This window comes from Arachis hypogaea, chromosome 2, assembly GCF_003086295.3.
Source record: "Arachis hypogaea cultivar Tifrunner chromosome 2, arahy.Tifrunner.gnm2.J5K5, whole genome shotgun sequence".
Lineage (NCBI taxonomy): Eukaryota > Viridiplantae > Streptophyta > Magnoliopsida > Fabales > Fabaceae > Arachis > Arachis hypogaea.
The window spans coordinates 26,276,196-26,301,393 of NC_092037.1; the positions used below are offsets into that span (position 1 = coordinate 26,276,196).

Here is a 25,198-nt window from a genome sequence, read left to right on the forward strand (position 1 = left end):
CGTCTGTCACTAACGCCCAGCCTTCAGGAGTTTGAAGCTCGTCACAGTCATTCAATACCGGAATCTTACTCGGAATACCACAGACAAGGTTAGACTTTCCAGATTTCCAGAATCCTACTCGGAATACCACAGACAAGGTTAGACTTTCCGGATTCCCATGAATGCCGCCATCTATCTAGCTTATACCACGAAGATTTTGTTGGGGAATCTAAGAGATATGCGCCCGGCCTAAGGTAGAACGGAAGTGGTTGTCAGTCACGCGCGTTCATAGGTGAGAATGATGATGAGTGTCACGGATCATCACATTCATCAAGTTGAAGTGCAACGTATATCTTGGAATAAGAATAAAAGAGAATTGAATAGAAGATAATAGTAATTGTATTGAAACTTGAGGTACAGCAGAGCTCCACACCCTTAATCTATGGTGTGTAGAAACTCCACCGTTGAAAATACATAAGTAAAAGGTTCAGGCATGGGCGAATGGCCAGCCCCCATGGTCTAAGGACCAGGCGTCCAGAGATTTCTAATACACTAGTAAAAAGTCCTATTTATAATAAACTAGCTACTAGGGTTTACATGAGTAAGTAATTGATGCATAAATCCACTTCCGGGGCCCACTTGGTGTATGTTTGGGCTGAGCTTGGTCTATCCACGAGCTGAGGCTTTTATTGGAGTTGAACGCTGAGCTATAGCGTGTTTCTGGCGTTCAACTCCGGGTTGTGACGTGTTTCTGGCGTTTAACTCCAGACAGCAGCATGTACTTGGCGTTGAGCGCCACTTTACGTCGTCAATTCCCGAATAAAGTATGGACTATTATATATTGCTGGAAAGCTCTGGATGTCTACTTTCCAACGCCGTTGAGAGAGCGCCATTTGAAGTTCTGTAGCTCCAGAAAATTCATTTTGAGTGCAGGGAGGTCAGATTCCAACAGCAACAGCAGTCCTTTTGTCAGCCTCCTATCAGAGTTTTGCTCAAGTCCCTCAATTTCAGCCAGAAATTACCTGAAATCACAGAAAAATACACAAACTCATAGTAAAGTCCAGAAATGTGAATTTAGCATAAAAACTAATGAAAACATCCCTAAAAGTAGCTTGAACTTACTAAAAACTACCTAAAAACAATGCCAAAAAGCGTATAAATTATCCGCTCATCACAACACCAAACTTAAATTGTTGCTTGTCCCCAAGCAACTGAAAATCAAATAGGATAAAAAGAAGAGAATATACTATAAATTCCAAAATATCAATGAATATTAATTATAACTAGATGAGCGGGACTTGTAGCTTTTTGCTTCTGAACAGTTTTGGCATCTCACTTTTTCCTTTGAAGTTTAGAATGATTGGCATCTCTGGGAACTTAAAATTTTAGATAGTGTTTTTGATTCTCCTAGTTAAGTATGTTGATTCTTGAACACAGCTACCTTTATGAGTCTTGGCCGTGGCCCTAAGCACTTTGTTTTCCAGTATTACCACCAGATACATAAATGCCACAGACACATAACTGGGTGAACCTTTTCAGATTGTGACTCAGCTTTGCTAGAGTCCCCAGTTAGAGGTGTCCAGAGCTCTTAAGCACACTCTTTTTGCTTTGGATCACGACTTTAACCACTCAGTCTCAAGCTTTTCACTTGGACCTGCATGCCACAAGCACATGGTTAGGGACAGCTTGGTTTAGCTGCTTAGGTGGTGCACGAAATTGCAATCACACTTTGCAACTCCGCACAACTAACCAGCAAGTGCACTGGGTCGTCCAAGTAATACCTTGCGTGAGCAAGGGTCGATCCCACGGAGATTGTCGGCTTGAAGCAAGCTATGGTTATCTTGTAAATCTTAGTCAGGAGATCAGAAATTATCAGGATTGATTGTGAAAAAGAACAAAAGAGCATGAAATGATTACTTGTTTTGCAGTAATGGAGAATAGGTTGAGGTTTTGGAGATGCTCCATCTTCTGAATCTCTACTTTCCTACTGTCTTCTTCTCCAAACACGCAAGGCTCCTTCCATGGCAAGCTGTATGTAGGGTTTCACTGTTGTCAATGGCTACCTCCCATCCTCTCAGTGAAAATGTTCCTATGCTCTGTCACAGCATGGCTAGTCATCTGTCGGTTCTCGGTCAGGCCGGAATAGAATCCCGCGATTCTTTTGCGTCTGTCACTAACGCCCTGCCTGCTAGGAGTTTGAAGCACGTCACAGTCATTCAATCATTGAATCCTACTCAGAATACCACAGACAAGGTTTAGACCTTCCGGATTCTCTTGAATGCCGCCATCAATTCTAGCTTATACCACGAAGATTCCGGTTAAAGAATCCAAGAGATAACTACTTAATCTAAGGTAGAACGGAGGTGGTTGTCAGGCACGCGTTCATAGTTGAGAATGATGATGATTGTCACGGATCATCACATTCATCCGGGTTAAGAACAAGTATTATCTTGGAATGGAAGCAAGCATGATTGAATGAGAAACAGTAGTAATTGCATTAATCCATCAAGACACAGCAGAGCTCCTCACCCCCAACCATGGGGTTTAGAGACTCATGCTGTGGAAAGTACACAAAGAAAACGTGTAAAGTGTCATGAGGTACTGATACAATGTCAAAAGATCCTATTAATAGTAAACTAGTAACCTAGGGTATACAGAAATGAGTAAATGACGTAAAAATCCACTTCTGGGTCCACTTGGTGTGTGCTTGGGCTGAGCATTGAAGCTTTTATGTGTAGAGACGTTTTCTGGAGTTAAACGCCAGTTCTCATGCCAGTTTGGGCGTTTAACTCCAAGTTTTATGCCAGTTCCAGCGTTAAACGCTGGAATTTCTGAGGCTGATTTGCCACGCCGGTTTGGGCCATCAAATCTTGGGCAAAGTATGGACTATCATATATTGCTGGAAAGCCCAGGATGTCTACTTTCCAATTCCGTTGAGAGCGCGCCAATTGGGCTTCTGTAGCTCCAGAAAATCCATTTCGAGTGCAGGGAGGTCAGAATCCAACAGCATCTGCAGTCCTTTTCAGTCTCTGAATCAGATTTTTGCTCAGAACCCTCAATTTCAGCCAGAAAATACCTGAAATCACAGAAAAACACACAAACTCGTAGTAAAGTCCAGAAAAGTGAATTTTAACTAAAAACTAATAAAAATATACTAAAAACTAACTAAATCATACTAAAAACATACTAAAAACAATGCCAAAAAGCGTATAAATTATCCGCTCATCACAACACCAAACTTAAATTGTTGCTTGTCCCCAAGCAACTGAAAATCAAAACAGGATAAAAAGAAGAGAATATACTATAGACTCCAAAATATCAAGGAAACATAGCTCCAATTAGATGAGCGGGACTAGTAGCTTTTTGCCTCCGAACAGTTTTGGCATCTCACTCTATCCTTTGAAGTTCAGAATGATTGACATCTATAAGAACTCAGACTCAGATAGTGTTATTGATTCTCCTAGTTAAGCATAATGATTCTTGAACATAGCCAGTGTATGAGTCTTGGCTGTGGCCCAAAGCACTCTGTCTTCCAGTATTACCACCGGATACATACATGCCACAGACACATAATTGGGTGAACCTTCTCAGATTGTGACCCAGCTTTGCTAGAGTCCCCAATTAGAGGTGTCCAGGGTTCTTAAGCACACTCTTTTTTTCCCTTGGATCACAACTTTATTTCTTTCTTTTTCTTTCTCTTTTTTTTTTCTTTCTCTCTTTTTTTTTCAAATTTTTTTTTGTATTCACTGCTTTTTCTTGCTTCAAGAATCATTTTGATGATTTTTCAGATCCTCAATAACAGTTCTCCTTTTTCATCATTCTTTCAAGAGCCAACAATTTTAACATTCTTAAAACAACAATTTCAAAAGACATATGCACTGTTCAAGCATTCATTCAGAAAACAAAAAGTATTGTCACCACATCAAGCTAATTCAACTAGTTTCAAGGATAAATTTTGAAATCCTGTACTTCTTGTTCTTTTGTGATTAAAGCATTTTTCTTTTAAGAGAGGTGATGGATTCATAGGACATTCATAGCTTTAAGGCATAAAATTTCAATTTTTTTATTAATTATAAATTAAGAACAAGACTCAAAGATAGATATAAGATGAGACTAAAAAAATAAAAATAGAAAACAAAACAAAAAGAACAAAAACACAAAAACATAGGCTCCTAATGATAGAGGTTTTCACAGAGTTAGGACTCAACAACCTTGATTTTGAGAAGTGGATGCTCCCTCAACTAGAGAGGAGAGCTTTTGGCGTTTCAGCTCTTGGAGTTCACGCCCCTGCTTCTCTTGTTCCTTCAGCAATTTGCAGAGCATGCAGTTCTGATTCTGCTGTTCTTCCTTCAGTTGCTCCATAGTCTCTTGCAACTTGGTGATAGATGCTTCTAGGCTGGTCCAGTAGTCAATTCTTGGGAATTCAGGGAGGAATTCCTGCGCCCTCCTCTTGATAGAGTTGTCTTGCATTTGTCCTTCCATTGACTTCTTGGTGATTGGGTGTTCAATGGGTATGAACTCATCTACTCCCATCTTCACCCCAACCTCTTTACAGAGCAAGGAGATCAAGCTTGGGTAAGCCAATTTGGCTTCAGTGGAATTCTTATTTGCAATTGTGTAGATCTCACAAGCAATCACATGATGAACCTCCACTTCTTTTCCAAGCATAATGCAATGAATCATCACTGCTCTCTTGATGGTGACCTCAGAACGGTTGCTAGTGGGCAATATGGAACGCCCAATAAAGTCTAGCCAACCTCTTGCAATTGGTTTGAGGTCTCCTCTCTTGAGTTGGTTTGGGACACCCTTTGAATTGGTTATCCACTTAGTTCCAGGGAGGCATATGTCCTCTAGAACTTGATCCAACCCTTTATCTGCTCTCACCATCCTCCTATTGAAGGAATCAGGATCATCTTGCAGTTGAGGTAGTTTGAAGATTTCTCTTATTTTGTCCAGATGGAAGTACATAACTTTCCCTCTGACCATGGTTCTGTAGGTATGGTAAGCAGTTCCAGTCATTCTTTGCTTATCTGTTAGCCACAGATTAGAGTAGAATTCCTGAACCATGTTCCTTCCAACCTTTATTTCAGGATTGGTCAGAACTTCCCATCCTCTGTTTCGAATTTGCTCTTGGATCCCCGGATATTCATCTTCTTTCAGATCAAATTTAACTTCCGGGATCACTGACCTCAGACCCATTATTTTGTGATAATGGTCTTCATGTTCTTTGGTTAAGAACTTCTCTTGATTCCAAAGATTCTTTGGATTATTCTCTTTCTTTCCTCTTAAATTGGTTTGTTTTCCCTTAGGAGCCATGATCTTGATGAATCTTGGCTTAGTGATCACGGAAAAGCACACCAAACTTAGAGGTTTGCTTGTCCTCAAGCAAAAAGAAAAGAAAGAAGAGAGGAGAGAGAGAGAGGAAGAGGAAATTCGAATGGTGTGGTGGAAAGAGGAAGCCAAACACGAATTTATAAGGTGAGGGGGAGAGTTTTTTTCGAAAAAAAGAGAGATTTGAAGGGAGATTTGAGAAGATATGGAAAGGAATTGAGAAAAGGGTGGGTTTTTGAAGAAGATTTGGGATTAATTTGAAATAGATTTGAAGAATGGTTTTGATTTGTGAAGATTTGAAAGTGAATGATGAAAGGTTGAAGTGCATTTATGTAGAAGAGTATGGGTAAAAAGAGGAAATTTTGAAAAAATTTGAGTTGAAAACAAAAATATGGTTCCCCCACCTTTCTGGCGTTAAACGCCCAGAATGGCACCCATTCTGGCGTTTAACGCCCAATTGCTACCCCTTTTGGGCGTTTAACACCCAGCCAGGTGCCCTGGCTGGCGTTAAACGCCAGAAAGCCTTTATCACTGGGCATTTTTCAAAACGCCCAGGATGCTGCACACCTGGCGTTAAACGCCCAGAATGGTGCCCATTCTGGCGTTTAACGCCCAAAATGGCACCATTCCTGGCGTTAAACGCCCAGAATGGTACCCATTTTGGCGTTTAACGCCCAAAATGCCCCTTACTGGCGTTTTTTCGCCAGTAAGCTCATTTTCTCTGCTTTTTGAGCTGAATCCTTCTGTAACTCTGTGAACTCCTTCATTTTTGATATTTGCCTCTATAAGAACTAATCATATAACCTCCTAATGACCGGGTTGCCTCCCAGCAAGCGCTTCTTTACTGTCTTTAGCTGGACCTTCACTGAGAATCACTCAAGTCTCAGTTTTGAGCATTCCTGCTCAAAATTTCCTTCAAGATAATGCTTGATTCTCTGTCCATTGACAATGAACCTTTTGTCAGAATCAGTATCCTGAAGCTCAACATATCCATATGGTGACACTCCTGTAATCACATACGGACCCCTCCAACGGGATTTGAGTTTTCCTGGAAACAGTCTGAGCCTAGAGTTGAAGAGCAGAACTTTTTGTCCTGGCTCAAAGACTCTGGTTGACAACTTCTTGTCATGCCATTTCTTTGCCTTTTTCTTATAAATTTTTGCATTTTCAAAGGCATTGAGTCTGAACTCCTCTAGCTCATTTAGCTGTAGCAGTCTTTTTTCACCAGCTAACTGTGCATCCATGTTTAGGAATCTGGTTGCCCAGTAGGCTTTATGTTCCAGTTCCACAGGCAAATGACAGGCCTTCCCATACACTAGTTGGTATGGGGAGGTTCCTATAGGAGTCTTGAATGCTGTTCTGTATGCCCACAGAGCATCATCCAAGCTCTTTGCCCAATCCTTTCTTCGGGCTATCACAGTCCGTTCTAGGATTCTTTTTAATTCTCTGTTAGAGACTTCAGCTTGCCCATTTGTCTGTGGATGATACGGAGTTGCCACTTTGTGGCTAATTCCATATCTAACCATGGCATGGTGTAGCTGTTTATTGCAGAAATGAGTGCCCCCGTCACTGATTAGCACTCTGGGAACGCCAAACCTACTGAAAATATTTTTCTGGAGGAATTTCAGTACGGTCTTTGTATCATTAGTGGGTGTAGCAATTGCTTCTACCCACTTAGATACATAGTCCACTGCCACCAGAATGTAAGTGTTTGAGTATGATGGTGGGAATGGCCCCATGAAGTCAATTCCCCATACATCAAACAATTCTATCTCTAATATCCCTTGTTGAGGCATGGCATATCCATGAGGCAGGTTACTAGCTCTTTGGCAACTGTCACAGTTACACACAAACTCTCAGGAATTTTTATAGAGAGTAGGCCAGTAGAAGCCACATTGGAGGACTTTAGTGGCTGTTCGCTCACTTCCAAAATGTCCTCCATACTGTGATCCATGGCAGTGCCATAGGATCCTTTGTGCTTCTTCTCTGGGTACACACCTGCGGATCACTCTGTCAGCACATCTCCTAAAGAGATATGGTTCATCCCAGAGGTAGTACTTGGCATCTGAAATTAATTTCTTTCTCTGCACGTAGCTGTACTCTTTGGGAATGAACCTCACAGCTTTAAAATTTGCAATATCTGCAAACCATGGAGCTTCCTGAATGGCAAATAGTTGCTCATCTGGGAAAGTCTCAGAAATCTCAGTAGAAGGGAGGGACGTTCCAGCTACTGGTTCTATTCGGGACAGATGATCAGCTACTTGGTTCTCTATCCCTTTTTCTGTCTCTTATTTCTATATCAAACTCTTGCAGAAGCAACACCCATCTGATGAGCCTGGGTTTTGAATCCTGCTTTGTGAGTAGATATTTAAGAGCAGCATGGTCAGTGTACACAACCACTTTGGATCCCACTAGATAGGATCTAAACTTGTCAATGGCATAGACCACTGCAAGTAACTCTTTTTCTGTGGTTGTGTAGTTCTTCTGTGCGTCATTTAGAACACGGCTGGCATAGTAAATGAAGTGCAGAAGCTTGTTATGCCTCTGTCCCAACACTGCACCAATGGCATGGTCACTGGCATCACACATTAGTTCAAATGGCAATGTCCAATCTGGTGCAGAGATGACTGGTGCTGTGACCAGCTTAGCTTTCAGGGTCTCAAACGCCTGCAGACATTGTGTGTCAAACACAAATGGTGTGTCAGCAGCTAACAGGTTACTCAGAGGTTTTGCAATTTTTGAAAAATCCTTTATAAACCTTCTGTAGAACCCTGCATGCCCCAGAAAGCTTCTGATTGCCTTAACATTGGCAGGTGGTGGTAATTTTTCAATTACCTCTACCTTTGCCTTATCCACCTCTATTCCCTTGTTTGAAATTTTGTGCCCAAGAACAATTCCTTCAGTCACCATAAAGTGACATTTCTCCCAGTTTAAAACCAGGTTAGTCTCTTGGCATCTTTTCAAGACAAGTGCTAGGTGATTAAGACAGGAGTTAAATGAGTCTCCATATACTGAAAAGTCATCCATGAAGACTTCCAAAAATTTCTCTACCATATCTGAGAAGATAGAGAGCATACACCTCTGAAAGGTTGCAGGTGCATTGCACAGACCAAAAGGCATTCTCCTGTAGGCAAACACGCCAGAAGGGCAAGTGAATGCTGTTTTCTCTTGGTCCTGAGGGTCTACTGCAATTTGGTTGTAGCCTGAATAGCCATCCAAAAAGCAGTAATAATCATGGCCAGCTAGTCTTTCTAGCATTTGGTCTATGAATGGCAAAGGAAAATGATCCTTTCTGGTGGCTGTATTGAGCCTTCTGTAATCAATACACATGCGCCACCCTGTGACTGTCCTTGTAGGAACCAGTTCATTTTTTTCATTATGAACCACTGTCATGCCTCCCTTTTTGGGAACAACTTGGACAGGGCTCACCCAGGGGCTATCAGAAATAGGATAAATAATCCCAGCCTCTAGTAATTTAGTGACCTCTTTCTGCACCACCTCCTTCATGGCAGGATTTAGCCTCCTCTGTGGTTGGACCACTGGTTTGGCATTATCCTCCAATAGGATCTTGTGCATGCATCTAGCTGGGCTAATGCCCTTAAGATCACTTATGGACCACCCAAAAGCTGTCTTGTGTGTCCTTAGCACTTGAATCAGTGCTTCTTCTTCCTGTGAATTTAAAGCAGAGCTTATAATCACTGGAAAAGTGTCACTCTCTCCCAGAAATGCATATTTCAGGGATGGTGGTAGTGGTTTGAGTTCAGGCTTGGGAGGCTTATCCTCCTCCTGAGGAATTTTCGAAAATTCCTTTGCCTCCTCTAGTTCTTCTTGATCAGGCTGAGCATCTTTGAAGATGTCCTCAAGCTCTGATTCTAGGCTTTCAGCCATATTGATCTCTTCTACCAGAGAGTCAATAATGTCACCGCCCATGCAGTCATTTGGTGTGTCTGGATGCTGCATGGCTTTTACAGCATTCAACTTGAACTCATCCTTATTGACCCTCAAGGTTACTTCCCCTTTTTGTACATCAATGAGAGTTCGTCCAGTTGCTAGGAAGGGTCTTCCTAGAATGAGAGTTGCACTCTTGTGCTCCTCCATTTCCAGCACCACAAAGTCAGTTGGAAAGGCAAATGGCCCAACCTTGACAATCATGTCCTCAATTATGCCTGATGGGTATTTAATGGAGCCATCAGCAAGTTGGAGGCATATCCGGGTTGGTTTGACTTCTCCAGTCAACCCAAGCTTTCTGATAGTGGATGCAGGTATTAGATTGATGCTTGCTCCAAGATCACATAGGGCTGTCTTGGTGCAAGCACCTTCTAATGTGCATGGTATCATAAAGCTTCCTGGATCTTGAAGCTTTTCTGGTAAGCTCTTTAATATGACTGCACTGCATTCTTCAGTGAGAAACACTTTTTCAGTTTCTCTCCAATCCTTCTTATGACTTAAGATTTCTTTCATGAACTTAGCATAAGAAGGTATTTGCTCAAGTGCCTCTGCAAACGGAATCTTTATTTCAAGAGTCCTTAGATAATCTGCAAAGCGGGCAAATTGCTTATCCTGCTCTGCTTGGCGGAGTTTTTGAGGATAAGGCATCTTGGCTTTATATTCTTCAACCTTAGATGCTGCAGGTTTATTCCTTACAGAAGTGGTTGAAGAAGCCTTGTTAGAGGGATTACTGTCAGCACTCTCAGGTGTCTGATTCTCCCCAGGCGTCTGAACGCCAGGATTGGGAGGAAATTGGGCGTTTAACGCCAACTTTTCCCCCTTTTCTGGCGTTTGAACGCCAGAACTGGGCAAGGAATGGGCGTTTAACGCCAGCTTTCCTTCCCTTTCTGGCGTCTAAACGCCAATGACATTCCTCTCTGGGCTCTTACTGTCCTCAGAGGGATTTTGAACAGTGGTTTGGTTGTCCTCTGTCAATTGTTCCTTGTTTGGCTTTTTACTCTTTTGAGCAGTGTTATTCAGGGTCTTCCCACTCCTCAATTGAACTGCTTGACATTCCTCTGTTATCTGTTTAGATATTTGCTGTTTTGCTTGATTTAACTACAGTTCTATGCTCTTGTTAGCAACTTTAGTTTCATAGAGAATCTCTTTAAAGTCTGCTAACTGTTCTGTCATCAGGAGCAATTGTTGATTAAGCTTAATTATCTGTTCTTGAGGACTAGGGTCATTGACTACTGCCATGACTTCCTCTTTTGGAGAGAACTCATTGCTAGAGTACAAATATTGGTTTCTAGCAACAGTGTCTATAAGCTCTTGAGCTTCTTCAATTGTCTTCCTCATGTGTATAGATCCACCAGCTGAGTGGTCTAAAGACATCTGAGCTTTTTCTGTAAGCCCATAGTAGAAAATGTCTAACTGTACCCACTCTGAAAACATTTCAGAGGGACATTTCCTTAGCATTCCTCTATACCTCTCCCAGGCATTATAAAGGGATTCATTATCCTCTTGTTTAAAGCCTTGGATGTCCAGTCTTAACTGTGTCATCCTTTTTGGAGGGTAAAAATGATTCAGGAATTTGTCTGACAACTGTTTCCATGTCTTTATGCTTGCTGTAGGTTGGTTATTCAACCACCTTTTAGCTTGATCTTTTACAGCAAATGGAAACAGTAATAGTCTGTAGACATCCTGATCTACCTCTTTATCATGTACTGTGTCAGCAATTTGTAAAAACTGTGCCAGAAACTCAGTAGGTTCTTCCTGTAGAAGACCGGAATACTGGCAATTTTGCTGCACTATGATAATGAGTTGAGGATTTAGTTCAACGCTGCTTGCTTTGATGGGAGGTGTACAGATGCTACTCCCATATGCAGCTGTAATGGGGTTAGCATATAACCCCAGAGTCCTTTTGGACTGATTAATCCCACTTAAGTCCATAATGGACAAAAGGGAAATGATAATGATTGTGAGGAGATAAATTTTGTTTGTTTTTTTTTTTTTTTTGAATTAACGAAAAAAATAAAATAAAATAAAAGAAAATTAAAGTAAAAATTCGAAAATCAAAAAGAAAATAAGATCAAAGCAAATTGAGAACTGAATCAATTAGTTAATTAAAAAGATTTTGAAAATAGCAATTAGAAAGATATGATTGAAAAATTTTTATGAAAAAGATTTGATTTTGAAAAGAGGAAAGAGAAAAACACAAAAGGACACCAAACTTAAAATTTTTAGAAAATCAAACACACAGTTTTCGAATATTTTTAAGGGAAAAACACAAAGAGGACACCAAACTTAGAATTTTTATAAATCAAAAAGGGACTAAGAACATGCAAAAATCGAAAATTAAAAGAAAAAACAAAAGCATGCAATTGAGACCAAACTTAGAATATGAAACTAGACTCAACTAAAAGACTCTAAACCAACAAAAATAAAACAGTCCTAATCTAAGCAACAAGATAAGCCGTCAGTTGTCCAAACTCAACAATCCCCGGCAACGGCGCCAAAAACTTGGTGCACGAAATTGCAATCACACTTTTGCAATCCCGCACAACTAACCAGCAAGTGTACTGGGTCGTCCAAGTAATACCTTGCGTGAGCAAGGGTCGATCCCACAGAGATTGTCGGCTTGGAGCAAGCTATGGTTATCTTGTAAATCTTAGTCAGGATATCAGAAATTATCAGGATTGATTGTGAAAGACAAAAGAACATCAAATGATTACTTGTTTTGCAGTAATGGAGAATAGGTTGAGGTTTGGAGATGCTCCATCTTCTGAATCTCTGCTTTTCTACTGTCTTCTTCTTCAAACACGCAAGTCTCCTTCCATGGCAAGCTGTATGTAGGGTTTCACCGTTGTCAATGGCTACCTCCCATCCTCTTAGTGAAAGCGATTGCATATGCTCTGTCACAGCATAGCGGAATTCATCTGTCGGTTCTCAATCAGGCCGGAATAGAATCCAGTGATTCTTTTGCGTCTGTCACTAACGCCCCGCCTTCAGGAGTTTGAAGCACGTCACAGTCATTCAATCATTGAATCCTACTCAGAATACCACAGACAAGGTTTAGACCTTCCGGATTCTCTTGAATGCCGCCATCAATTCTAGCTTATACCACGAAGATTCCGGTTAAAGAACCCAAGAGATAACTACTTAATCTAAGGTAGAACGGAGGTGGTTGTCAGGCACACGTTCATAGTTGAGAATGATGATGATTGTCACGGATCATCACATTCATCCGGATTAAGAACAAGTATTATCTTAGAATGGAAGCAAGCATGATTGAATGAGAAACAGTAGTAATTGCATTAATCCATCAAGACACAGCAGAGCTCCTCACCCCCAACCATGGGGTTTAGAGACTCATGTTGTGGAAAGTACACAAAGAAAACGTGTAAAGTGTCATGAGGTCATAAGGTACTGATACAATGTCAAAAGATCCTATTAATAGTAAACTAGTAGCCTAGGGTGTACAGAAATGAGTAAATGACGTAAAAATCCACTTCTGGGTCCACTTGGTGTGTGCTTGGGCTGAGCAATGAAGCATTTTCGTGTAGAGACCTTTTCTGGAGTTAAACGCCAGTTCTCATGCCAGTTTGGGCGTTTAACTCCAAGTTTTATGCCAGTTCCGGCGTTTAACGCTGGAATTTCTGAGGGTGACTTTGAGCGCCGGTTTGGGCCATCAAATCTTGGGCAAAGTATGGACTATCATATATTGCTGGAAAGCCCAGGATGTCTACTTTCCAATGCCGTTGAGAGCGCGCCAATTGGGCTTCTGTAGCTCCAGAAAATACGCTTCGAGTGCAGGGAGGTCAGAATCCAACAGCATCTGCAGTCCTTTTTGGTCTCGGAATCAGATTTTTGCTCAGGACCCTCAATTTCAGCCAGAAAATACCTGAAATCACAGAAAAACACACAAACTCATAGTAAAGTCCAGAAAAGTGAATTTTAGCTAAAAACTAATAAAAATATACTAAAAGCTAACTAAATCATACTAAAAACATACTAAAAACAATGCCAAAAAGCATACAAATTATCCGCTCATCACAGAGTATAGCTGTCTATTGCAGAAATGAGTGCCTCCGTCACTGATTAGTACTCTGGGAACACCAAATCTGCTAAAGATGTGTTTCTGGAGGAATTTTAGCACGGTCTTGGTATCATTAGTGGGTGTAGCAATTGCTTCTACCCACTTAGATACATAGTCCACTGCCACCAGAATGTAAGTGTTTGAGTATGATGGTGGGAATGGCCCCATGAAGTCAATTCCCCATACATCAAACAATTCTATCTCTAATATCCCTTGTTGAGGCATGGCATATCCATGAGGCAAGTTACCAGCTCTTTGGCAACTGTCACAGTTACGCACAAACTCTCGGGAATCTTTATAGAGAGTAGGCCAGTAGAAGCCACATTGGAGGACTTTAGTGGCTGTTCGCTCACTTCCAAAATGTCCTCCATACTGTGATCCATGGCAATGCCATAGGATCCTTTGTGCTTCTTCTCTGGGTACACATCTGCGGATCACTCCGTCAGCACATCTCTTAAAGAGATATGGTTCATCCCAGAGGTAGTACTTGGCATCTGAAATTAATTTCTTTCTTTACACTCTACTGTACTCCTTGGGTATGAACCTCACAGCTTTATAATTTGCAATATCTGCAAACCATGGAGCTTCCTGAATGGCAAAGAGTTGCTCATCTGGGAAAGTCTCAGAGATCTCAGTAGAAGGGAGGGACGCCCCAGCTACTGGTTCTATTCGGGACAGATGATCAGCTACTTGGTTCTCTGTCCCTTTTCTGTCTCTTATTTCTATATCAAACTCTTGCAGAAGCAACACCCATCTTATAAGCCTGGGTTTTGAATCCTGCTTTGTGAGTAAGTATTTAAGAGCAGCATGGTCAGTGTACACAACCACTTTGGATCCCACTAGATAGGATCTAAACTTGTCAATGGCATAGACCACTGCAAGTAACTCTTTTTCTGTGGTTGTGTAATTCTTCTGTGCGTCATTTAGAACACGGCTGGCATAATAAATGACGTGCAGAAGCTTGTTATGCCTCTGTCCCAACACTGCACCAATGGCATGGTCACTGGCATCACACATTAATTCAAATGGCAATGTCCAATCTGGTGCAGAGATGACTGGTGCTGTGACCAGCTTAGCTTTCAGGGTCTCAAATGCCTGCAGACACTGTGTGTCAAACACAAATGGTGTGTCAGCAGCTAACAGGTAACTCAGAGGTTTTGCAATTTTCGAAAAATCTTTTATAAACCTTCTGTAGAATCCTGCATGCCCCAGAAAGCTTCTGATTGCCTTAACATTGGCAGGTGGTGGTAATTTTTCAATTACCTCTACCTTTGCCTTATCCACCTCTATTCCCCTGCTTGAAATTTTGTGCCCAAGGACAATCCCTTCAGTCACCATAAAGTGACATTTCTCCCAGTTTAAAACCAGGTTAGTCTCTTGGCACCTTTTCAGGACAAGGGCTAGGTGATTAAGGCAGGAGTTGAATGAGTCTCCATATACTGAGAAGTCATCCATGAAGACTTCCAGAAATTTCTCTACCATATCTGAGAAGATAGAGAGCATGCACCTTTGAAAGGTTGCAGGTGCATTACACAGACCAAAAGGCATCCTTCTGTAGGCAAACACGCCAGAAGGGCAAGTAAATGATGTTTTCTCTTGGTCCTGATGATCTACTGCAATTTGGTTGTAACCTGAATAGCCATCCAAAAAGCAGTAGTAGTCATGCCCAGCTAGTCTTTCTAGCATTTGGTCTATGAATGGTAAAGGAAAATGATCCTTTCTGGTGGCTGTATTGAGCCTTCTATAGTCAATACACATGCGCCACCTGTGACTGTTCTTGTAGGAACCAGTTCATTTTTTTCATTATGAACCACTGTCATGCCTCCCTTTTTGGGGACAACTTGGACAGGGCTCACCCAGGGGCTATCAGAAATAGGATAAATAATCCCAGCCTCTAGTAATTTAGTGACCTCTTTCTGCACCACCTCCTTCATGGCTGGATTTAGCCTCCTCTGTGGTTGGACCACTGGCTTGGCATTATCCTCCAACAGGATCTTGTGCATGCATCTAGCTGGGCTAATGCCCTTGAGATCACTTATGGACCACCCAAGAGCTGTCTTGTGTGTCCTTAGCACTTGAATCAGTGCTTCCTCTTCCTGTGCATTTAAAGCAGAGCTTATAATCACTGGAAAAGTGTCACCCTCTCCCAGAAATGCATACTTTAGGGATGGTGGTAGTGGTTTGAGTTCAGGTTTGGGAGGCTTATCCTCCTCCTGAGGAATTTTCGAAAATTCCTTTGTTTCCACTGATTCTTCTTGATCAGGTTGAGCATCTTTGAAGATGTCCTCAAGCTCTGATTCTAGGCTTTCAGTCATATTAATCTCTTCTACCAGAGAGTCAATAATGTCAGCGCCCATGCAGTCATTTGGTGGGTCTGGATACTGCATAGCTTTTACAGCATTCAACTTGAATTCATCCTCATTGACTCTCAGGGTTACTTCCCCTTTTTGTACATCAATGAGAGTTCGTCCAGTTGCTAGGAAAGGTCTTCCTAGAATGAGAGTTGCACTCTTGTGCTCCTCCATTTCCAGCACCACAAAGTCAGTTGGAAAGGCAAATGGCCCAACCTTGACAATCATGTCCTCAATTACGCCTGATGGGTGTTTAATGGAACCATCAGCAAGTTGGAGGCATATCCGGGTTGGTTTGACTTCTCCAGTCAACCCAAGCTTTCTGATAGTGGATGCAAGTATTAGATTGATGCTTGCTCCAAGATCACATAGGGCTGTCTTGGTGCAAGCACCTTCTAATGTGCATGGTATCATAAAGCTTCCTGGATCTTGAAGCTTTTCTGGTAAGCTTTTTAGAATGACTGCACTGCATTCTTCAGTGAGAAACACTTTTTCAGTTTCTCTCCAATCCTTCTTATGACTTAAGATTTCTTTCATGAACTTAGCATAGGAAGGTATTTGCTCAAGTGCCTCTGCAAACGGAATCTTTATTTCAAGAGTCCTTAGATAGTCTGCAAAGCGGGCAAATTGCTTGTCCTGTTCCGCTTGGCAGAGTTTTTGAGGATAAGGCATCTTGACTTTATATTCTTCAACCTTAGATGCTGCAGGTTTATTCCTTACAGAAGTGGTTGAAGAAGCCTTGTTAGAGGGATTACTATCAGCACTCTCAGGTGTCTGATCTTCCCTTGGCGTCTGAACGCCAGGATTGGGTGGAAAATGGGCGTTTAACGCCAACTTTTCCCCCTTTTCTGGCGTTTGAACGCCAGAACTGGGCAAGGAATGGGCGTTTAACGCCAGCTTTCCTTCCCTCTCTGGCGTTTGAACGCCAATAACATTCCTCTCTGGGCTCTTACTGTCCTCAGAGGGATTTTGAACAGTGGGTTGGTTATCCCCTGTCAATTGTTCATTGTTTGGCTTTTTGCTACTTTGAGCAGTGTTATTCAGTGTCTTCCCACTCCTCAGTTGAACTGCTTGACATTCCTCTGTTATCTGTTTAGGTATTTGCTGTTTTGCTTGATTCAACTGCAGTTCTATGTTCTTGTTAGCAACTTTAGTTTCATAGAGCATCTCTTTAAATTCTGCTAACTGTTCTGTCATCCGGAGCAATTGTTGATTAAGCTCAATCATCTGTTCTTGAGGATTAGGGTCAGTGACTACTGTCATGACTTCCTCTTTTGGAGAGAACTCATTGCTAGAGTACAAATATTGATTTCTAGCAACAGTGTCTATAAGCTCTTGAGCTTCTTCAATTGTCTTCCTCATGTGGATAGATCCACCAGCTGAGTGATCTAAAGACATCTGAGCTTTTTCTGTGAGCCCATAGTAGAAGATGTCTAGCTGTACCCACTCTGAAAATATTTCGGAGGGGCATTTTCTTAGCATACCTCTATACCTCTCCCAGGCATTATAAAGGGATTCATTATCCTCTTGTTTAAAGCCTTGGATGTCCAGCCTTAGCTGTGTCATCCTCTTTGGAGGGTAAAAGTGATTCAGGAATTTGTCTGATAACTGTTTCCATGTCTTTATGCTTGCTGTAGGTTGGTTATTTAACCACCTTTTAGCTTGATCTTTTACAGCAAATGGAAACAGTAATAGTCTGTAGACATCCTGATCCACCTCTTTATCATGTACTGTGTCAGCAATTTGTAAGAATTGTGCCAGAAACTCAGTAGGTTCTTCCTGTGGAAGACCAGAATACTGGCAATTTTGCTGCACTATGATAATGAGTTGAGGATTTAGCTCAAAGCTGCTTGCTTTGATGGGAGGTGTACATATGCTACTCCCATATGCAGCTGTAATGGGGTTAGCATATGACCCCAGAGTCCTTTTGGACTGATCAATTCCACTTAGATCCATAATGGATTGCAAATAGATATATTTATTTTTATTTTTTTTGAATTAAACGAAAAAAATAAAATAAAACAAAAGAAAATTAAAGTGAAAATTCGAAAATCAAAAAGAAAATAAGATCAAAGCAAATTGAGAACTGAATCAATTAGTTGATCAAGAAGATTTTGGAAACAACAATTAAAAAGATATGATTGAAAAATTTTTATGAAAAAGATTTGATTTTTGAAAAGAGGAAAGAGAAAAACACAAAAAGACACCAAACTTAAAATTTTTAGAAAATCAAACACTAATTTTTGAAAATCTTTAAGGGAAAAACACAAAGAGGACACCAAACTTAGAATTTTTATGAATCAAAAAGGGACTAAGAACATGCAAATTCGAAAATCAAAAGAAAAACAAAAGCATGCAATTGACACCAAACTTAAAATATGAAACTAGACTCAACTAAAAGACTCTAAACCAACAAAACAAAATAGTCCTAATCTAAGCAACAAGATAAGCCGTCAGTTGTCCAAACTCGAACAATCCCCGGCAACGGCGCCAAAAACTTGGTGCACGAAATTGCAATCACACTTTGCAACTCCGCACAACTAACCAGCAAGTGCACTGGGTCGTCCAAGTAATACCTTGCGTGAGCAAGGGTCGATCCCAAGGAGATTGTCGGCTTGAAGCAAGCTATGGTTATCTTGTAAATCTTAGTCAGGAGATCAGAAATTATCAGGATTGATTGTGAAAAAGAACAAAAGAGCATGAAATGATTACTTGTTTTGCAGTAATGGAGAATAGGTTGAGGTTTTGGAGATGCTCCATCTTCTGAATCTCTACTTTCCTACAGTCTTCTTCTCCAAACACGCAAGGCTCCTTCCATGGCAAGCTGTATGTAGGGTTTCACCGTTGTCAATGGCTACCTCCCATCCTCTCAGTGAAAATGTTCCTATGCTCTGTCACAGCATGGCTAGTCATCTGTCGGTTCTCGGTCAGGCCGGAATAGAATCCCGCGATTCTTTTGCGTCTGTCACTAACGCCCCGCCTGCTAGGAGTTTGAAGCACGTCACAGTCATTCAATCATTGAATCCTACTCAGAATACCACAGACAAGGTTTAGACCTTCCGGATTCTCTTGAATGCCGCCATCAATTCTAGCTTATACCACGAAGATTCCGGTTAAAGAATCCAAGAGATAACTACTTAATCTAAGGTAGAACGGAGGTGGTTGTCAGGCACACGTTCATAGTTGAGAATGATGATGATTGTCACGGATCATCACATTCATCCGAGTTAAGAACAAGTATTATCTTGGAATGGAAGCAAGCATGATTGAATGAGAAACAGTAGTAATTGCATTAATCCATCAAGACACAACAGAGCTCCTCACCCCCAACCATGGGGTTTAGAGACTCATGCTGTGGAAAGTACACAAAGAAAATGTGTAAAGTGTCATGAGGTACTGATACAATGTCAAAAGATCCTATTAATAGTAAACTAGTAACCTAGGGTATACAGAAATGAGTAAATGACGTAAAAATCCACTTCTGGGTCCACTTGGTGTGTGCTTGGGCTGAGCATTGAAGCTTTTATGTGTAGAGATGTTTTCTGGAGTTAAACGCCAGTTCTCATGCCAGTTTGGGCGTTTAACTCCAAGTTTTATGCCAGTTCCAGCGTTAAACGCTGGAATTTCTGAGGCTGATTTTCCACGCCGATTTGGGCCATCAAATCTTGGGCAAAGTATGGACTATCATATATTGCTGGAAAGCCCAGGATGTCTACTTTCCAATGCCGTTGAGAGCGCGCCAATTGGGCTTCTGTAGCTCCAGAAAATCCATTTCGAGTGCAGGGAGGTCAGAATCCAACAGCATCTGCAGTCCTTTTCAGTCTCTGAATCAGATTTTTGCTCAGAATCCTCAATTTCAGCCAGAAAATACCTGAAATCACAGAAAAACACACAAACTCATAGTAAAGTCCAGAAAAGTGAATTTTAACTAAAAACTAATAAAAATATACTAAAAACTAACTAAATCATACTAAAAACATACTAAAAACAATGCCAAAAAGCGTATAAATTATCCGCTCATCATTAGGCCTGGATTTTATTTCCTTGGACCCTCCTATCTATTGATGCTCAAAGCCTTGGATCCTTTTTACCCTTGCCTTTTGGTTTTAAGGGCTATTGGCTTTTTCTGCTTGCTTTTTCTTTTTCTTTCTATATATATATATATATATATATATATATATATATATATATATATATATATATATATATATATATATATATATATATATTTCACTGCTTTTTCTTGCTTCAAGAATCAATTTTATGATTTTTCAGATTATCAATAAAATTTCTCTTTGTTCATCATTCTTTCAAGAGCCAACAGTTTTAACATTCATAAACAACAAGATAAAAAATATGCACTGTTCAAGCATTCATTCAGAAAACAAAAGGTATTGTCACCACATCAATATAATTAAATTAAATTCAAGGATAAATTCGAAATTCATGTACTTCTTGTTCTTTTGAATTAAAACATTTTTCATTTAAGAGAGGTGAAGGATTAATGGAATTTATTCATAACTTTAAGATATAGTTACTAAACATTAATGATCATGAAGTAGAGACACAAAACATAAATGAACACAACATAAAAACCGAAAAGCAGAAAGAAATAAGAACAAGGAATGAATCCACCTTACTGGCGTCTTCTTCTTGAAGGTCCAACAATGTCCTTAAGCTCTTCTATGTCCCTTCCTTGCCTTTGTTGCTCCTCCCTCATTGCTCTTTGATCTTCTCTTATTTCATGGAGAATGATGGAGTGCTCATGATGTTCCACCCTTAATTGTTCCACATTATGGCTCAAATCTTCTAAGGAAGTATTGAGTTGTTCCCAATAGTTGTTGGGAGCAAAGTGCATCCCTTGAGGCATCTCAGGAATTTCTTGATGATGAGCTTCCTCATGCATCTCTTGAGATCCGTGGAGGGTCTCTCTTGCTTGCTCCATCCTCTTCTTGGTGATGGGCTTATCCTCTTCAATGGGGATGTCTCCTTCTATGATAACTCCAGCTGAGTAACATAGATGGCAAATAAGGTGAGGAAAAGCTAGCCTTACCATGGTAGAGGGCTTTTCGGTTATTTTGTAGAATTCATTGGAGACGACTTCATGAACTTCTACTTCCTCTCCAATCATGATGCTATGAATCATGATGGCCCGATCCACAGTAACTTCAGATCGGTTGCTAGTGGGAATGATGGAGCGTTGAATGAACTCCAGCCATCCTCTAGCCACAGGCTTGAGGTCCAGTCTTCTTAGTTGAACTGGCTTGCCTTTGGAGTCTATTTTCCATTGAGCTCCTTCCACACATATGTCCATTAGGACTTGGTCCAACCTTTGATTAAAGTTGACCCTTCTAGTGTAGGGGCGTTCATCTCCTTGCATCATGGGCAAGTGAAACACCAACCTCACATTTTCCGGACTAAAATCTAAGTATTTCCCACGAACCATTATGAGATAATTCTTTGGATTCGGGTTCATACTTTGATCATAGTTCCTAGTGATCCATGCATTGGCATAGAACTCTTGAACCATTAAGATTCTGACTTGTTGCATGAGGTTGGTTAAGACTTCCCAACCTCTTCTTCGGATCTCATGTCGGATCTCCGGATACTCATTTTTCTTGAGCTTGAAAGGGACCTCAGGGATCACCTTCTTCTTTGCCACAACATCATAGAAGTGGTCTTGATGGCTTTTGGAGATGAATCTTTCCATCTCCCATGACTCGGAGGTGGAAGCTTTTGTCTTCCCTTTTCCTTTTCTAGAGGATTCTCCGGCCTTAGGTGCCATTGATGGTAATGGAGAAACAAAAAGCTTATGCTTTTACCATACCAAACTTAAAATATTGCTCGCCCTCGAGCAAGAGAAGAAAGAAGAGAAGAAGAAGAAGAAGAAAATATGGAGGAGAAGGGGGAGTGTAGGTTCGGCCATTTTAGGGTGGGTTTGGGTGGGAAAGTGTTTTTGAATTTTGAAGGTAGGTGGGGGTTTATGGGGAAGAGTGGATGGATGTGAGTGGTGAAGAGGTAATGGGGAAGAGAGATTGAGGTGATTGGTAAAGGGTTTTGGGAAAGAGTGTTTATTTGGAGGAGAGATTCAGAGATTGAAGTTGTTGGGAAGTGTGACATGGGAAAGAGTGAAATAGGATTAGGAGGTAAGGTGGGAATATGTTAGGTGGGGATCCTGTGGGGTCCACAAATCCTGAGGTGATCCTGTGGGGTCCACAGATCCTGAGGTGTCAAGGAATTACATCCCTGCACCAAATAGGCATGTAAAATGCCTTTGCATACCATTCTGCCGTTTAAACGCCGGGGTGATGCACGTTCTGGGCGTTCAACGCCCATGTAAAGCATGTTCTGGGCGTTCAACGCCCATGTGCAGCATGTTTCTGGCGTTGAACGCCAGTTTCATGCTTGTTACTGGCGTTCAGCGCCAGCTTTCCTCAAGGCACATTCCTGGCGTTCAAACGCCAGAATGTTGCTTGTTTCTGGCGTTCAGCGCCAGATTCATGCTCTGTTCTAGTGTTGAACGCCAGCCAGATGCTTCTTACTGGCGTTGAACGCCAGTCTGTCCTCCCTCCAGGGTGTGATTTTTCTTCTGCTGTTTTTGATTCTATTTTTAATTTTTATAATTTTTTTCGTGACTCCACATGATCATGTACCTAATAAAACACAAAATAACAATAAAATAAAATAAAATAAAAATTAGATAAATAAAATTGGGTTGCCTCCCAACAAGCGCTCTTTTAATGTCATTAGCTTGACAGTGGGCTCTCATGGAGCCTCACAAGTGATCAAGTCAATGTTGTATAGTCCCAACACCAAACTTAGAGTTTGGATATAGGGTCTTAACACCAAACTTAGAGTTTGACTGTGGCCTCCCAACACCAAACTTAGAGTTTGACTGTGGGGGTTCTTCTTGACTCTGAACTGAGAGAAGCTCTTCATGCTTACTCTCTTTTGTCACAGAGGGATAGCCATGTACCTGAAACACAAGGTAGTCCCCATTCAATTAAAGGACTAATTCACCTCTGTTGACATCTATTACAGCTCCTGCTGTGGCTAGGAAAGGTCTTCCAAGGATGATGCATTCATCCTCTTCCTTCCTAGTGTCTAAAACTATGAAATCAGCAGGGATGTAAAGGTCTTCAACCTTTACTAACACGTCCTCTACTATTTCATAAGCTTGTCTCAATGACTTGTCTGCCAATTGTAATGAGAACAAGGCAGGTTGTACCTCAATGATCCCCAGCTTCTCCATTACAGAGAGTGGCATAAGATTTATCCCTGACCCCAGATCACATAGAGCCTTTTCAAAGGTCATGGTGCCTATGGTAAAAGGTATTAAGAACTTGCCAGGATCTTGTCTCTTTTGAGGTAAAATTTTCTGAATCCAGGTATCTAGTTCACTAATGAGCAAGGGAGGTTCACTTTCCCAAGTCTCATTACCAAACAGCTTGGCATTCAGCTTCATGATAGCTCCTAAATATTGAGCAACTTGCACTCCAGTCACATCTTCATCCTCTTCAGAGGAAGAATAGTCTTCAGAGCTCATGAATGGCAGAAGGAGATTTAATGGAATCTCTATGGTCTCTATATGAGCCTCAGATTCCCTTGGATCCTTAATAGGAAACTCCCTCTTGCTTGAGAGACGTCCCAGGAGGTCTTCCTCACTAGGATTTTCGTCCTCCTCCTCCCTTGTGCATTCGGCCATATTGATCACATCAATGGCCTTGCATTCTCCTTTTGGATTCTCTTCTGTATTGCTTGGGAGGATACTGGGAGGAGTTTCAATGACTTTCTTACTCAGCTGGCTCACTTGTGCCTCCAGATTTCTGATGGAGGATCTTGCTTCACTCATGAAACTGAAAGTGGCCTTTGACAGATCAGAGACTACATTGGCTAAATTAGAAGTGTTTTGTTCAGAATTCTCTGTCTGTTGCTGAGAAGATGATGGAAAAAGCTTGCTATTGCTCAGCCTATTGCGTCCACCATTGTTAAAGCCTTGTTGAGGCTTTTGTTGATCCTTCCATGAGAAATTTGGATGATTTCTCCATGATGAATTATAGGTGTTTCCATAAGGTTCACCCATGTAATTAACCTCTGCCAATGCAGGGTTCTCAGGATCATAAGCTTCTTCAGAAGCTGCCTCTTTAGTACTGTTGGATGCATTTTGCCATCCATTCAGACTTTGAGAGATCATGTTGACTTGCTGAGTCAACACTTTGTTCTGAGCCAATATGGCATTCAGAGCATCAATTTCAAGAACTCCCTTCCTCTGAGGCGTCCCATTATTCACGGAATTCCTCTCAGAAGTGTACATGAATTGGTTATTTGCAACCATGTCAATTAGTTCTTGAGCTTCTGCAGGCGTTTTCTTTAGGTGAATGGATCCACCTGCAGAATGGTCCAATGACATTTTTGAAAATTCAGATAGACCATAATAGAATATATCTAATATGGTCCATTCTGAAAACATGTCAGATGGACACCTTTTGGTCAACTGCTTGTATCTTTCCCAAGCTTCATAGAGGGATTCACCATCTTTTTGTTTAAAGGTCTGAACATCCACTCTAAGCTTGCTCAGCTTTTGAGGAGGAAAGAATTTATCCAAGAAAGCCGTGACCAGCTTATCCCATGAGTCCAGGCTATCCTTAGGTTGTGAATCCAACCATATTCTAGCTCTGTCTCTTACTGCAAAAGAAAAAAGCATGAGTCTGTAGACTTCAGGATCTACTCCATTCGTCTTTACAGTCTCACAAATCTGCAAGAACTCAGTTAAAAACTGATAAGGATCTTCAGATGGAAGTCCATAGAACTTGCAGTTTTGTTGCATTAAGGCAACTAATTGAGGCTTAAGCTCAAAATTATTGGCTCCAATGGCAGGAATGGAGATGCTTCTTCCATCAATTTTGGACGTGGGTTTGGTAAAGTCACCAAGCATTCTCCTTTCATTATTGTTATTAGGTTCGGTTGCCATCTCCTTCTCTTGTTCTAATATTTCTGAAAGGTTACCTTTAGATTGTTGTAATTTAGCTTCTCTTAGTTTTCTCTTCAGAGTCCTTTCAGGTTCGGGATCAATTTCAACAAGAGTGCTTTTGTCCTTGTTCCTGCTCATGTGAAAGAGAAGAAAACAGGAAAAGGAAGAGGAATCCTCTATGTCACAGTATAGAGATTCTTTTATGTTAGTAGAAGAGGGAAAAGTGAAGAATCTAAACACAAGGGATAGACTAGGTTCGGATTTTTAGATGAAGAGAGGTGAATAGAAGTGTTAGTAAGTAAATAATTAAATAGAATAAGAGAGAAGGGATAGAAAATTCGAAAATAATTTTTTTTTAAAAAAAGTGTTAGTAATTTTCGAAAATTAGAGATAAGATAAGATTAAAATTAAAATTTAAAACAAAAGAATTTTTGAAAAAGAGATGAGATATTTTCGAAAATTAGAGAGGGAAAAGTAGTTAGGTGGTTTTTGAAAAAGATAAGAAACAAACACAAAGTCAAAGAGTTAGTTGAAAAAGAT

At 40.9% G+C, this 25,198-nt stretch overlaps 1 non-coding gene across 1 annotated transcript; it reads left to right on the plus strand.

Moving 5' to 3' along the window:
• Nucleotides 1-24,155: 24,155 nt before the first annotated feature.
• LOC112766373 (small nucleolar RNA R71) lies at nt 24,156-24,259 on the plus strand. Its single transcript, XR_003184310.1, has one exon. It is a non-coding gene; the product is annotated as a small nucleolar RNA R71 (small nucleolar RNA).
• The last annotated feature ends 939 nt before the right edge of the window (nt 24,260-25,198 follow it).